The sequence below is a fragment of the Neophocaena asiaeorientalis genome, unplaced genomic scaffold (assembly GCF_003031525.2).
Source record: "Neophocaena asiaeorientalis asiaeorientalis breed wild unplaced genomic scaffold, Neophocaena_asiaeorientalis_V1.1 scaffold161, whole genome shotgun sequence".
Classification (NCBI taxonomy): domain Eukaryota; kingdom Metazoa; phylum Chordata; class Mammalia; order Artiodactyla; family Phocoenidae; genus Neophocaena; species Neophocaena asiaeorientalis.
The window spans coordinates 2378739-2395222 of NW_020171987.1; positions in this window are offsets into that span (position 1 = coordinate 2378739).

Below are 16484 nucleotides of genomic sequence, written 5' to 3' on the forward strand. Positions count from 1 at the left end.
TTTGTTCAGAGTGAGCATCTTTCCCCAAATTATTCGTTCAATGCTATTGATGTAAACCTTCCTGTGTTCTAAAGAATCACTGGCATCCTGTTTTCTGTGCTGTTGCTTATACTTGGCCATGAGTGTTCTTAAAGAGATGACCATGAAATTTATTAGGCATTCTGGAGCATTTTTTTGCCCTATCAATGATTTTGTTGACAACAGGGGTAAAGCAAGACATATGCTGGCCCTGTCCTCAGGAAGCATCAATAAGAATGGCTTTTCAGGATATGGAAGCAACCTAAGTGTCCATCGACAGATGAATATAATGAAAGATGTTAAAAAAATAAAATATAAAGTTCAGTGTAAAAAAAAAAGAATGGCTTTTAAATTCCCTACCACCATGATGACTTAAGGGATCAGAAAGCCTCTATACTTGATGCAGAAACATTGGAAAGCATCTGAAAAGTGGCCAAGGTGGTGAGGAAAACCAGTTAACCAGAAGGAGTAAAGCCTATATGATGCTGAACCTGGTAGTAAAATGATTCAAAGGGAGAATGCGCAGTAGAGATGGAATTCCTAATCTAGCTGAGACTTGATCTCAACATGCAAAAATTGAGAATTTTGATATGAAATTTGAGAAGAAATAAATCATTACAGTAGTGATGGGCATTGTTGTTACCTTCCTGGTTTCTCTGACCTCTATATATTGGCAGCTTTGGGCTTAATCTTTCATGCCTTTGGTCTCTCTGCTCTTCTTTATGCTGACATCCTTGTATTCTTAGAAAATTTCCGTGACTTTAAATAAAATAGCTATATGCCAATGACCCCAAAATTTACATCTATAGCCCAAACCCTTCTACTCAATTCCAGACTTGGATATCTAACTTCCTACTCAGCATCTCTAAGTGGAAGTCAGTGGACATCTCCACATGTCCAAGCCTGAACTCGTGCTCTCCTCCAGCCCCAAATCAGTGACTTGTAATTCGTAATGCATAGCAACTTCATCCTAAGCTTGCTCAGGCCAATTGGTGTGATCTTGACTTTTCACCTCTTTTTATACCCCACCTCTAGTCAGTCAGCCCCAACATTAAAATATACCCAGAATTAGACCACTTCTAATCTCCATTACTAATCTTCATTGTTACCATTATCTCTGTTTCAGCTGATGTACTGGCCTCCCAAGTTGTCTGAAAATCTGTGCTCCCTATCCATGCCTTAAACTGTCTAGTCTCCATATATTAGCTAGAATGTTCTTAAAGCAGAACCCAAAATGTGTCATTGTTGGCTCCTATTTCACTCAGAGGAAAATTTATTGAGACATCGACATTGCTTATTCTCTCTTCTCTGGAAACTCTTCTCCCAAATAGCCCAAAGTTAACTCCTTCACCTTAAGTCTTTGCTTGAATGTCTCCTTCTCAGTGGGGGCCCATTTAAAACTCAAGCAGCCCTTCTCCCTACTGTCAGCAAAGCACTTACCCAGACCTGCTATAATTTTCTTTGGTCTCTGTCATTTGTCGTCCTCAAATATACTCTGCACATGATTTCTTTAATTTTTTTTATTTTTATTTTTGCGTTACGCGGGCCTCTCACTGTTGTGGCCTCTCCCGTTGTGGAGCACAGGCTCCGGACACGCAGGCTCAGCAGCCGTGGCTCACCAGCCTAGCCTCTCCGCGGCATGTGGGATCTTCCCGGACCGGGGCACGAACCCGTGTCCCCTGCACTGGCAGGCGGACTCTCAACCACTGTGCCACCAAGGAAGCCCGATTTCTTTTAATATTTATATTACATTCCTCCAACAGGAATAGAAACTCCATAAGGACAGAGATCTTTGTCATTTTTGCTGATAGATAATTCCGAAGTACCTGAAACAGTATCTACTAGATGCCGAGTGAATATTTGTGGAATGAACAGATAAAGTGAAAAGCCTAGTGACGTTTAAGTAAATGAATTGCCTTCTCCACACCTCAAGTTGCACACACTGAACAGATTAAATAAAATGGTCTCTACAAGTCAACCCAGTGCAAATGTATGCATCTTGTGTGGACCAAGATGCAGAAATGAAAAAATAAGAAAAAAAAAACGTGAGACAGAATACATTTGACCGTAGTTTGATATTCATTGTCTTAAAAAATTATCACTAGGGAATTTCCTGGTGGTCCTGTAGTTAGGACTTGTCGCTTCCACTGCAGGGGCCCGGGGTTCAATCCCTGGTCAGGGAACTAAGATCCCACAAGTTGTGGGCATGGCCAAAAAAAAAAATTATTAATATCAATATGTGTAATAATTTTATTTTGGTAAAATTTTAAGGGCTTACCTGTCTGGGATGCAAAATGAAGTATTTATAAATGACCTGATAGGAGATACAAGATTTTCTTTAAAATACTCCAGCAAAAAAAATAAGTAAAAGAAATACATCAGAAAAATTGGCAAATTACTGAAAATTATTGATGTGAAATGATAGGCACATGGGGCTTATTATACTACTCTCTCTCATAGAAAGTTTAAGTGTGTGGTTTCTGAAATCCTTCCCTACTCAAAATATCTTTCATTGGAGCCAGAATATTATAAGTAGATCATTTGATTCACCAATATTAAGAGGCTCACTGGTGTCCCCAAGACAAATAAAGATCATTCCTCAATATAACTAAAATATAAAGGAGGGCTTCCCTGGTGGCCTAGTGGTTAGGAATCCACCTGCCAATGCGGGGGACACGGGTTTGAGCCCCGGTCCGGGAAGATCCCACATGCCGTGGAACACCTGAGCCCCTGTGCCACAGCTACTGAGCCTGCGCTCTGGAGCCCGCGAGCCACAACTACTGAAGCCCACTCGCCTGGAGCCCGTGCTCCGCAACAGGAGGGGCCACCGCAGTGAGAAGCCTGCGCAGCTCATCGAAGAGTAGCCCCCACTCGCCGTAACTAGAGAAAGCCCATGTGCAGCAACAAAGACCCAACTCAGCCAAAAAATAAATAAGTAAATAAATAAATTTATAAAAATAAACAAGACATAAAGACAGAAAATACAATATAACCTCATTTATAAACCAAACTTTCAACTATAAAAAATATTCAAAATGTGATTCTATCTACAGAATTTTAACCCAATTTCCATTTATTGTGAATAATTCAAGTAAATGAGTAAATTATGTCTGCACATTTAGTAATTGTACAAATGAGTATCCTGCAATTCCATTAGCAGAATGGAGCATACATTTTTTTCTAAATACTTAGTCTATTTATAGCAATAATTATATAATTTGAGCAATAAACTAACTTTTAAACTGTGTATTATGTTATCATTGCAAATATAAATACTGAAGACTGTCAAGATTTTTTAAAAGGAGGATTATTGTTTATCTTCTGTATGCATGTATAGGTCTAGATAGAAACTGTGTAATAAATAATGTATAGATACATAATCGTGTATTCAAGCAATGAAGCACCATTAGATGAATAAGTTCTGAATCGAGTCATTGTGTTGATAAAACAGGAGAAAGAGATGAGATCACGGATATAACTTTTTGGACAATGGTCTCATGCCATACAACATTGAGAAGCAGAACGTTGTAAATAAGCCAGGTGAAGAAAAAATATTTGGGATTTGGCACAAATATTTGGATTTTTAATCTTTGAAAATCTAGGGAAGATGATAAGGAAAAGACACAGTTAATTGACTAATTTAACCATGATTCCATGAAGCTGCTTCCTTTTGATATGCGAAAATATCCTGATACGGAGCAGCAAAATTAGTTCAGAAAAAATCAGAGATGGTGAACACCTTCTTGAGTTTTATATTGTCACTTTTGTTTCATGGTCTCAAGCTTTTTTGTGGTTGCTGTGTTTTTACTTACATTTTATAAACTTTGATTTTTCTAAATAATCTCCTGAAGTTTTTGAAGCTTGGTCTTGTTCATTACCCCCACCCCTACACCCTGGGCCACACTAAATGCAATCTTCTGGTCCCTCCTTTCATCTCAAAGATGGATTAAATCCCACATTCTCACCTGAGCTCAACTAGAAATGATCACTTCTCCCTTAAACACAAATTCTCTCAACCAGTACTTTCTGCTTGTTTCTTTGCATTTTCTAAATCCGTGGTTTTCAAACTTTTTTTTGATACCTTGACACCTTAACTGGCCGGCTGCCTATGTATGTGCTGCTCCCTGGACTTGTGCAGTGCTTAACCTGCACATCCGTACACAACTCAAACACAAGTTCCCGGAGCCTGCACTTATTTTCACTCCCTTCTCAGGGAAGAACCCTAACCTCCTAGAGGATGGCAAGGAGTAACAAGGCTCCATAGGAGATGACTAAGCAAGTACGAGGCTGCCTTGTTACAATCCCATAGGTGCTGAAAGTAGACAGTAAGATTCCATGTGTTAGAGCATGACTGTTTCATATTCACAGTATAGCAAACAGCAGGAGCATCAGCATGGTAGTACGAGTTTCTCTACCCCAAGTACCATGAAGTGACACAGTATGCTGAGATGGCGACTACGCACACAGCAGATTGCACCATCGCTGAAGAAACCAGGGCCAAGGGCTCAGCACCTTTGTTGCAAACAACTAACAAGATAGTACCCCCAGCCTTCACCCCACCCCAAGCCCTGAGGATCAAGCAGTCTCATGGTAGTCATGCTTTGGTAACTTTCACCTAATTAATTGCCACACAGGGGATGTTATGGCTTGCATTTTGGCACACTCAGGAAAACGGATGTGCGTGCATGGGTGTTGCCCATGACAGTCTGCTCTTCCCAGAAAACTTGAAATGTGGAATGGTATTGATTAATTCATCCCGTTTTGATAAAGTTCTGGTTAAGGCCAAATAAACTGATTTCATGACCTACTCACAGTTTGAAAATCACTGCCTTATGTACCTAGTAAATGCCTTGCAATTCTGATTAAACAAACCATTATTAAATGCCAAATATTTGCCGGATGGTGTGTTCCATGCTCAATATACGATGTGTTATAGCAGTGGGATTATAGGCTTTCGATCAATAGTTTAATAGTAGTGTAAGTTCCCATTTTGCTACATATTTAGCCATTGTTTAGTACTTCACTTTTTTTTATTGCCTTATTTTTGTGAAGCTAAAACATGATATTCTAGGTAAAGCGCCTTGTAAATGATCTTAAATGATCTGACTTCCGTGGATTTGTTTGCAGTGAAAAATTATACGTGAGTTAAAGAAGGAAATATTGAAAAGCTACTCTAAGAAATTGCATGAAAATTGAAATTATTGACTGAACTCTTGAACTTGGAAAACACAAATCAAGTGTACCCAGAATTTACTTATTTTTTCACACACACACATACACATACTTGTACTATGCACTAGCCAGTTAATGGAATGTAAAATAGACTTGAAGCACAAAACAAAGGAAACCAAAGCTCAGAGATTTAAAAATAAGTAAATTTGTGTTATTAATAGTACTTACTTTTCACTAATTTTCCACTTAAAATCTTTAAAGACAATCAAATAGCATACTTGCTTTTCTTTGTACAGAAATGAATCTCATTTGTCTCCTCTACCATTTGAGCACCATGACAATTTGAAATAAATATAGTTTATTTTATAGTGTAGGGTCATGCTGGATGGTACATGAAACTACTGTCCAGTAAAAGTTCTTTGGTGTGGTACATTTTCATGTGAATATCAATCTGGCTATAACACATCTGGCTGAAATTTTTTATTTTGTAATGTTTGGCTTAACTAATACACTATCTTTGTTATGCTAGCTTGTTTCTGTAGCCTTTGGAAAAATATGGAAGCCTAATATATAAAAAATAGCTATTTTCTCATATCTCCTAGGTAAGGCATATCCAAAGCGTTATAAACTAAAACCCTTCTTTATATTAAATCTTGTTGAGAAATACTTAAAGCATCCTGTGTTTACACTATTTGGGGGTTACTGTGCAACTGGTGATGAGCAATTAAGTCCTGTTGCTCTATTCAATATGTCTGTGGTCTTAACTTTTAAAAACCCAGAAACATAAACCTAATATATTGACCCCTTCCTAAAGATAAAATGAAGATCATTATGAAAATAGTGGAGGCAAAAAGTTTTCATTATTAAAAGAAAGCAATAACCACTTAACCACTGCACTGGTGCTGCAGTGGTTAAGAATCCGCCTGCCAATGCAGGGGACACGGGTTCGAGCCCTGGTCCAGGAAGATCCCACATGCCGCAGAGCAACTAAGCCCTTGCGCCACAACTACTGAGCCTGCACTCTAAAGCCCGCGAGCCAGAACTACTGAGCCCACGTGCCACAACTACTGAAGCCTGCGTGCCTAGAGCCCATGCTCGGCAACGAGAAGCCACCACCACGAGAAGCCCGTGCACCACAACAAAGAGTAGACCCCGCTCGCCGCAAGTAGAGAAAGCCTGTGTGCAGCAACGAAGACCCAAAGCAGCCAAAAAATAAACAAGTGAAAAATGCTGTACAACTGTATATTCACTTGGGTTATTCATCTTTATTCAGGAAGCAGTGCTGATGTCAAACAAGGCAAAGAATATTGAAGAATATTAAGGAAAAATATGATTCAGCATTAGTAGTCATGTCAATGGCGTCAAACTATAAAATTTTAATATTCCTGCACTTTAGTCACTTAAAAATAAAATCATTTAATGACAAAAGTACATATTTTAGCAATCTGGGATTTCATATGGAAGAAATATTGATTTGATACTCCATCTGTATGTCACCTCACATACTTCTAATATTTCTGAGTAGACATGAAATCATTTTGAACCTATTAAAATGGACACGGGTGACAAACAGTTGATTATATGAAATGCAGTCTTTGAGTCAACCTGTGACAATTTATAATTGCCTGTGTGTGACACATTTTTAATAGAAACTAAGTCCTATAGCCTATTACGGTCAAAACCTATATTAGAAATAATTTAATCCATACCCCTTGATTAACAGATTTAAAAAACTGGGAAATAGGGACTTCCCTGGTAGTCCGGTGATTAAGACGCTGTGCTCCCAATGCAGGGGGCATGGGTTCAATCCCTGGTCGGGGAACTATTAATAAGATCCCACATGCTGAGATCCCGCCTGCCGTACAGTGCAGCCAAAATTAAATTTTTTTTTAAAAAGTGGGAAATAAATGGCTGAAGTGTTCCAACTAGCTGTTGAGAAAGCAAAGACTTAAATGTAGATAAAGCATGTATTCCACTATACAAAGAAACATCCTTTAAATCATTGTTATGTTTATTCATTCATATGAATATTCTACAAATATTTTCAAATACCTACATTGTGCCACGCCCTGTGCTAGGATAAAAATAGAAAAGACAGTGGTCTGCTTCTTAGATTGTGGTTTAGCAAGGGAAAGAGCTAATAATAGGAGAAAGAAGAAGACAGCATTACTTTAGTAGAATGTGGTAATAATGGTTGTGCTACAAGTCATCGAAGGGTACTGGGATTTTGCCTAGTACCTTTGACTGGTGGACAGGGTGCAGGTCTCACTTGAATTGGCAACTTTTCTTGACTGTTGTCTCTTAAATGATCTTTACACTTTCAGTTTGACCTTCCTCCAGATCTGTCCTCCACATTGCTGCTTGGGTGGAATTTCTAAAATCTGATCAGAACACTTGCCTTCATAAGAACCTTTGATAGTTGAAGCAAAGTAATCTTTAGAAAATAAGAGGGAATGTGGCAGTGTAGGAGGCCTATGGGAAAAGTGAAAGTTGACAATAGTGACTGAGATGATAGGGAGATGGGACCTTCTGGACTGCTGGTCAATCAGGAATAAGATATAGTTAGGGTTAAGGATTCTTTCATTTCTCTTATCCTTTAGGGGCAAATCTGTTTTTGCTTGAAAACTTGAAGGTGTTTTAATATAATAAATTGCTTACTACTATCTGCTACTAGGTTTCTAGAGATTAAATGATTAAATTGGGTGTAAAAAAAAAAAGGGTCTTCATATTATTAAAAACTCATTTTGACCAGTTCAGTATTAACAGCATAAAAGGAAAACTGAGGTAGTTCAATGGAAAATTGAAAAGAAAGGACTATTTTGATTCCTGGTAGTTTCTTTTTCTTCTTTAGTTATGTGTGAAGGGAGTTTGAAACAACATACTTTTAAAAGACACTATAGTTTATTTGATGATGGCTTTAATCTTTTATAAGTTGACAACTGAGTTAATTGAAAAGTATGTTTGAAACTCACCTCACAAACTGCTCACATGGTTGAAAAGTAAGCACTATTAGATCTTAAAGACAGTTATTTTTGTCATTTGATGTATCTTACTATTCACGTTATTCCACTGGAATTTGATACAGTAATTCTCTACAATTAAAAATCTGCTTGAAGTACAAGATATTTACATGTCCGACATATCCACATAGCTTAAAAATTGCGTAAAATGTTAGTAAATTTTTGGAGACTCTTTACCTTATCTTCTAAACGGTGACAGGTGCAGTTCAAATTGAATACAGGATAGAAATTGAATAATCAGATTATAATTTTGAATAATGCTGAATCATTTCCGATACAGAACTTTTCAAACGTGGCTTCATTACGGTAATGAGTGTGCTACTCTTGGTTGCACCAGGGAATCTGGGAACTGATTGTGGCTATGTGGAAATTGTAAATGTCAGATCTCAGTTTAATTGTGGTGGAAATATGTGGTAGCTCATTCTGAGTATTAAACAGCTGTGCAAATATTGGCAGAGCAGAAAATCTAACATAATAGAAGTAATACTTAGATGTTCTGAGATTCTTGCCTTTTAAAAAAAGCATGAATTAAAATCCTCTGTAGGAAAAATAAAGGTTAAAATGCAGTGTATATATCAGGGTTTCTCAACCCTGCTGCACATTAGAATCACTTAGGGAGCTTTTATAATCAACACACATTGGGCCCCACTGGCAGATACTCTGCATCAGTTGGTCTGGGATGATGCTTCGGCATTAATACTGGTTTTAGAATAAGGTCTGCATCTAATTCTGCTGCATCTAATTCTACTCGGATTGAGAATCACTGGTTGACAGAGATGAACATGAAGTTTCATATATTTCAGTTATAAAAATTAAGGTAGCAAATTTATCCTGTCTCATCAGAATTTTTTTTCTACACCCATCATGCAGTGATGTGTTAATAGTTGACAAAAATTTAGTTGGCTACCTGCAGTTTCATGATTAAACTGGCCAAACAAATCTTCCAAAGATAAATGAAATGAAGCCCAAAACAGACAGAAGTGTATATCACTCTGTCTTTTGTGATTTCACATTTGCTTAACTAGGACTAGTAATGCTCAGTAGAACGAATCATCCTGACAGTGCATTTTTATACACCTTGTGAAGGTCTCATAATTAAGACATGGCTGAAATTATATCAGAGGAACATTTATCTTGAAAACCCTAAAATCCCTAAATCAAGGGATTATATATTACATATATTATAGCCATTATGCCAAAAGAGTAATAGATACAATACACACATACACATATGCCATGCTTCTTAAGCTATCTGAACTATATTAGCTATCTGAACTATATTAACAAAAACTGCACATGTATATATATATATATTCACCAAATATATGTATAAGCAAAACAACACTTGTCTTAAATAGTCTCCTACCATTTTCATATAGCTCTATTACTTACCATTTTCACTTGGTACAAGAAAACTAGACCTATTTCCAATAGAGAATTCACCTGCAAGGGTTCGTTTTTGCCACTGTTAAGGATGCATGAAAGAATGTGTCACCCAAACACACACCCACAAAAATAGTACTCATTTTGAGGTCACCAGACTTAGTTCAAATCGTATGTCTGCCTACATTTTGTAAGCCTTAACAATTTCATTGATAAAATTGTGATGCTGTTAAATGCCTCAATGAATTCTTGGGAGGATTCAAGATGGTAAGAACAGTGAAGGTAGGAGTTATGACTGTTTTGTTCCCTGATCCCAAGCCTCTAGAACAATGCTTGGTGCCTAACAGGCACTTAGTATTTGTTCCATGAATGAAGGAAATATGAGTACACACAGTTGCCTGCCTGGCATCTAGCAGATACAGGGTTGTGCACCGTTAGTGTTGTGGTCTTCCATAATGGTGTGAAGGATTGGTTCACACGTGTCTTCTTGAAAACATTAACTTTTTTTTTTAACTGAAAATAAGCAATGTAAATAAAACCCAGACTATTTCAGAATATACTCAAAAAGAACACTCAGGTAAAGACAGAACAAGATGATCAGGTAATTGAAATAGAAATTGTTTTTACTATAATGTTGTTGAACTAGCTGGTGCTTATCTAACATTTGCATGTTGTTTTTTATTTGTGCCTGTGCCCCAGTAAGTACCAGTAAGGAGTGATCAATGTTACAGTCTAGAGCAGCACTTCTCAACCATTATTGGACACTGGGAATACTTGGGGATCTTGTTAAAATGGGTTGTCTGGTTAGGGGACAAGGCCAAGAATCTTATTTTTTAAATGCACCTGACCAGTTTAATAGTCAAGGAAGACTTTATTCAAGACTATTCCAATAGGGGAGAGAAGTTGAACTCAACTCCACTGAAACAAAAGGTGAGAGAATTCTTATCGGCTGGGGTAAACTAATGGAAACGTACTGGAGGACACTGAGGGAGGGAAGCTGGAGACAGGAGCCCTATCTGTTTGATAATTACATTTCCAAGGGATGGCTCCCAGGTCCTTGAGAAAGTCATTTCTGGGTTGTAGAAGTTTTACATCTCAAAGAGACAGAGAATCGATTTACAGTTGCAAGTTCTCTAAAGTAAATACCCTAAGAAAAGAGAGGTTAGTATCCTACAGTCAGGAAGAAACCTGTCTCAAGTTTAGTCAAGTTGAGGGGACCACTAAGGCAGTCTTGTTCAGTCTGCCTTTCTAATAAGCTCCCAGGTCGTGTCAATGCTGCTGGTCTGCAAACCGCACTGAGTAGCACATGAGTGCACTCTTGCATTGATACGCAGGAGATATTCAATTCTGGTGAACCATGTTAACATATTTTTTTTTTAGCTTCAAGAGTATGTATAGAAGTGTGAATTTGAAATGGTCAATACCATTGTCCTTCTAGGTGGCCTGTTAAAAATGCCTGAGAGTCTGTCCTCACAAGATGAAAGTTGGAATAAGGCAGGTTCCAGGTTCCAGAACACATTTGACATTGACCTCATTTCAGTAAGAGTGTTACAGTGAAGTTCCAGTGGTATATTTTAATTACTTTCTCTAAGCCCCTAGAAAATAGGTCACATCATCCATTTTTAACAGATGAAAAAAAAAACTGTAGTCATTTTTGGTCAGTGAAAGTGCAAAAAGTACAATTCAATTCTGCAAATAGTTATTACCTGATAAAGTCAACCTCTTAAGTAATCAGCTAAACTAGAGTAGATACGCCAAAACTGTAGAAAATCATTAAAGACAGAATAATAAAATACCGTGGGGACTTCTTAAAACATTGAATTCTCCCAAGGACATTATTATAAACGAATTTTCCTAATTGCGTAAAAATGGAGGGTTTTTTGAAAAATGTGAGTCAAAAGACTTTTACGCCATTTGAGTAACCTGTGTGGACACTGGCTTTAATTCTACTAAATTTGATGTGGTAATTTAAAGTGTTCCTATTAGAATTATCAACATTCTAAAATGCAGTTCATTAACATGTTTAATGTAGAAAATAGTGAAGTCCGAAATGCACTCAAAAAACAAGATTTCAATTGCTAATACTAAAAGTGTATAGTGATAACCCAATCCAAAGGTCAGAAAAAAAAACAATTAAAATTGAAGAAAATAAATCAGTGAATTAATAGGATTAAGAACGCTTTGCCTTCTTTTCATAAAAAGCTAAAAAGCCAAAAATGTGATTTTTAAAAGACTAGCTTTACATGAATGGAGTTTTTAATTCATTGAAAGCCTAATCCAAGTATTAGGATTCAAACAAAAAGTCCCTAACATATTAATTTGCACTCATGAGAGGTTCAGTCAGACTAAGACATTTAATTTGACAGCCTCCTTTTTAACAAATAGAGGTACCTCTTTAGTTTGCCTCGGTTAATGAAATGGATGAATTTCAATGATTTGGGATGCAAGGTAATAATCGATCAAGTGAATTCTATTTTCCATTGATTTTCATTGTAAAATTGTAGATTTTCTTTTCCATACAGCAAACATCACTCTCTGGAATAAACTAAGTTGAAAATTGAAAAAGAATTATGATGCAGAACATCTCTAAGACTGTCATACATTTGCAGCAGTTTGCATCACTGCCCCCTAATCTCTTAGTTTTTTACCTCTGCTTGCTTCCTGGACAGAACCATTTCCTATAATAATAGCTAACACCCACAAAGTGATTTCTGTCTGCCCCATAGTGTTCTAGAACCTTTACATCTATTCATCTTCAGAATTACCCTGTTAAATGGGTGCCATTGGGATCATCAACATCCACATTAGAAAACTGAGGGCAAACTATGGCCAAGGACACATAAGTAGGATCAGAATTTGGGCTTAAACCAGGTAGTCTGACTCCAGAACCTTCATTTTAAAAAATGTATATGTCTTGTGTTTTTATAGGTAACACAAATACTGAAAATATTTGTAAAACAAATTTATAGTTAATGAGTGTCTAATTAGTTACTAATTAAAGCAAACACCCTTATTACTATCCTCAAGGTCAGGAGGTAGACTCTTGCCAACCACTCTTGAAGCCTTCCGTGTGCCTCCTTCTAACCAGTGCCCCCACACACAAATGTACAAGTGTAAACACAAAATGACTTTTCCAGAATTGCATCCTTGCTTTTCTTCTTAGTTTTATCACCCAAATATACATCCCTGAGCACTGTAGTTGTCTTGTCTAATTTTTAAAATATTTTAAGTCTATTTCAATCTATAGGTTTCCTCCTTGTATTAGAGTTCTCCAGAGAAAGAGAACCAATAGGCTGTATATAGAGAGAGACCGATATAGATATATAATAGGAGATTTACTATAGCAATAGGCTCACGAGGTAATGGAGGCCAAGAAGTCTGACAATCTGCTGTCCTCAAGCTGGAGAACCAGGAAAGCCGGTGGTATATTCACTTGGAGTCTGAAGGCCTGAGAGCCAGGAGCTCCAGTGTCCAAGGGCAGGAAAAGATGGATCACCCAGTTCAAGAAGAGACTGGGAATTGGCCCTTCTTCTGCCTTTTTGTGAAATTTGGGTCCTCAGTGGATTGGATGATGCCCTTCTCACCCCCATTGGTGAAGGTAGATATTCTTTAGTCAGTCTACTGATTGAAATGTTAATCTCTTCCAGAAACACCCTCCCAAACATACCCAGAAATAATGTTTTACTAGCTATCTGGGCATCCCTTAGTCTAGTCAAGTTGACACACAAAAGTAATCATCATACCTCTCTATCATTTTTAAGGGGTTGATTTGTTGAAGATGCTGTATTGTTTGTTCTATAAAGTTTTCCATGGTCTGGCTTTTGCTGCCTGTGCTTTTGTGATATAGTTTAATTTGTTCCACTGTCCTCTGTATTTCCTGTCTACACTCAATTTCAAGCTCTTCTTACCTGCCTGGCTCCCGTGGCACTCTGGTTCACTCTAGAGGTTGGTGACAGCTAACAGGGTTCAGCTGCGATCACTCGCTCTCCAGTAGGAGCTATGAGCCCACATTTGGCTCTGGGCATTGATTCCTAAATGGCCATCCAAGGTCAAGTTCCAGGGATGACAGATATATGAGTTCAGGGTAGAATGAGAAAAATAAGAAGCACTTTTTTCTTCAAGTTAAATTTATTCTTTAAAAAAAAAGTATCCTTTATTGTGAAATTTCAATTGCCCTGTTTTATTGTTATCCTTTTCCCTTTGTTGTTGTTTTTTTATATTTTTATTTTGATGAAATAAAAACACAGTGTCAGTCGTCGTTCTTTTTTATTATGCTGTTTACAAAATTCGAAAATTTTGGAAATACTACTTTAGCCTAACTGTCCTGCCGAAAATTATGGTTTTAATTTTCATAAAAGAAATGATTGCTCTGAACCAATGCTGTTTGATAAAAAGTTGAAAAAAATTCTCTCTAAAGTCAGTCTTGAAAAAAGGTACCTGTGATTTGTCTAAGCTTTTGAATAAAACTCAAATTCAATCTCAAATGTAGTTCACCACTTAAACTGCTGTACCCTTTATGGAAAAGAAAAAAGCACCATTCCGTTTTTTATACAGGAAACTTAAAAGTTTATCTCATGGAGGGAAAGGTGGCTAGGTAATTCTCCTATGGACATTTCTGGATCTGTTCCTCAGTCAAATTGCTTCCATTCACACTGCCTGCTGTCTTGAAAGTCCATGCCTTGCCTGCAATGCCAGCATCAATTCTTAGCACAGAAATAACTTTGCTTGTTGAGGAAGATGTTCTGAATTACAGAAATTATTTTAAAAATTAGCCACTTCTGCCTGTGCTCTCAGCAAACACATTAGAGTGATCTGGGATATTTTATATTTGTGGAAGAAAGGCAATCCAAACTCCCTTTCTTTCCTGACTTAGCTTATTACATCTTCAGTACTTGCAAACTGTGTGGTACACAGTCAGTCACAGCATACTGCTATTTATTGAGTGTCCATGGCCACTGGCTGACATGGCATTGAATATAATGTGGCATTGTTGCTCCAGGTCTTTTTGCCCTCGTGCTAAATGACTCAGCCCATCAGAAGAAATTTATAATGGCCGTACAATTCACCTATTTAGTCCTTATGAGATTGATTTGTTATGAAGTTACTTGCTGTAATGTCTTTGAGAGGGTAGGCCTTCATTTCAAAGCGAGACAGCCTCATCCAGGGATTTCAAAGCATGTCTGTATACAGTAAGTCTGTTTTAAGGAAATGGGATGAAGCCAACTGTTAAAAATGAGAAAATATGTGTGAAAGGGCTTAGAACTGTGTTCTATAGAGGTACTAAATTAGGAGCTTCAGAGCATATGGAAGGTTAATATTATTTGAAAGCTTCCTTTGAATCCTGTGGAAAAATTAACACTCTTGATTAGATAATATGACTTCAGCATTCCCAGGCCGTCTGCTCCCTATAATATCAAACCTTCTTTCAAGCCCATTCCCTTTACTGTGGTCCCTTTAGGTACTCTATCATTATGTTCCTTTTAAAATATATGTATATGTATATGTATATCTATGTCTAGTTATCTTTTAGACAAGCAGGGATTTTTGTCAGCCTCCTTCACCTCTACACCTTCCTACAATCCTTTCCACCACTGGAAACTTGAAAAACTACATCCCATTCTCTTCTGGATCTCCAGGCCTGCCAAAATTTCTTTCCTAGTCTGTCAAACGACCACGAGCTAATCTGATGAATAGATTCTTACTAAACTGTTAATGAGAAGTGACTGACCAGTAGGCAAGGCCATTCTTCAACCACTCAGGCTCTAATTGTAATTTAGCAGTCATCCTCCATAGGCAATGCTGGTGACTGGAATTTAAAGTTTAGAATTTTCTGGGATGACAGCCTGGTGGCTGATGGGCCCCGAGGAGGCTGATGACTGATACACGAGACCTTCGGTAGCAGAAGGAATTTGAAAGCCTCTAACTCACGGCAGTCTGAAATAGACATAGGCAAAGCCTTGTAAAGTCCCAGTGACATTTTTAAGAGATCTGCTGTAAATAATCTAGTATTACCAGTTCACTCTGTCCTGTGTTTATCAGAAAAAAATGGAATCTGCTGCTGCAAGGTATTAGAAATACTGGCATCTTAAGCAAAAGACTTGAATTTTGCTGCCTGGCTTCTTCCCTTTGGCTTCTACTTTGCAGATGGAATGGTTGAGAAGGAGGATGGAGCAGTTGAAGGGGTAGCTGCTCTGTGCAGTTGCTTTTGTTTATTTTCTAACTGACCTGGCACAGTGTAGGCGGAGGCGATGCATGTTTCCTGACATTGGGCCAGTGATGTATGGCCTGACCTTCAAAATGAGGAACAAGATCTCTGTGGGTGAGAGTATAGCCGTGCAAATGCTTTTATCCCCTGTTGCTCGGCAGTTTGCAACCAGTTCCGACAAAAAGTACCTACCCCGCTGAGTTTGCTGAAGCTTGTATATTGGTTTTAGTTTGAACATTTTGGCAAATTAAGGACTGAGTGAAACCATAAAATTGATTTTATTTACAACAAAGCCTTGTGGTGTCTGTCAGTTGCTTTCATCTCTCTTTTCCTTCAGTGTTTGAGGTGGTTTCTGTAGGTGGTTTATCTAACTTTATAATGAATCTGCATCTGTTTCAGTTAAAGGATAATATTTCCCCTGGGTGTCCTTTTAATCGATATTGCGCATGGTCTGCCTCCTTTCTAGTCTTTGTTTCATGTAGATCCAGTGGATGCCTTTCTTCCATCTCTCTCATTCAATATCTAGAGCCACTGACAACTTCTTTGTGATGAACAGATTACATGTCTGTTATCTGCTCTGAACTGTTAAGTCTTCTGTTTAAATTTCATCCTCTAACATTGCAAAGAAAGGATGATATAGCAGCACGGTTTTTATAGTGTGATAGCCAATATATGTGATACCTTTA